This window comes from Plasmodium reichenowi, chromosome 14 (genome assembly GCF_001601855.1).
Source record: "Plasmodium reichenowi strain SY57 chromosome 14, whole genome shotgun sequence".
Lineage (NCBI taxonomy): Eukaryota > Apicomplexa > Aconoidasida > Haemosporida > Plasmodiidae > Plasmodium > Plasmodium reichenowi.
Window position 1 is genome coordinate 2715606 of NC_033659.1, and position 993 is coordinate 2716598.

The window sequence follows — 993 nt, forward strand, 5'->3', positions numbered from 1 at the left end:
TATTATATATATAATTACAAATATACCTTTCATTTTTTTAATTTACGTGTAGAAAGTTATTATTATGCTATAAGAAAAAAATAAATAAATAATATAATATACAAAGTACTTTTTCATCTTTTATATATATATATATATATATATATATATATATATTATGTATATATTTTATTTTTTTATAATATTAAGACTTAAGTAAAAAAATTAAATTTACACATCCGTAAAAGTTGAAAAATAAAAATGTTAATTATTTATGTACATAAAAATTTAATTATATATATATATATATATATAATACAATACAATATAAAATTTACTTGAAAAATATTTTATATTACATTTTTATTTTAAATATATTTCATGTTTAATTTTTTTTTTTTCTTTTTTTGCCTCTTTTTTCTTAAGTAAAAAGGTTTTTGAATGTCAACGGAACAAAAATTAAAGTTTTATAAGATATTTCAAATTTCCGTATTATTAGTAGTATAAATTTTTTATAATATATATATATATATATATATATATATATATATAATATAATATAATATAATATAATATATATTTATATAAATATTTTTTTTTCATTTTATATTTATATATATAAACTATTTATACTTATGCATATAAATAAATATATTATATATATAATATTTATATATATATATGTATAAACTTTTTTATGGTGTAAAACCAAAGATTCTTTGAATTGTACAAATATATTTACTCACACTATTTTCATTTCTGTTATTTTATTTTATATTAATTTTTATTTATTTATTTATAATTATTATTTTTTTCGTGTTTTATTATACTTAATTTTTTTTTTTTTCTTTTTTTTTTTATTCATTTCATTTTCCTTCATTTCCCATACTTTCCATATTTATATAATTTTTTCTTTCTTTTTTTTTTTTTTTTTTTTTGTTTTATATTAATTTTATTTTTTTTTGTTTTATTATTATTTTATAAAAAAATTATAATATAATATAATATATATAT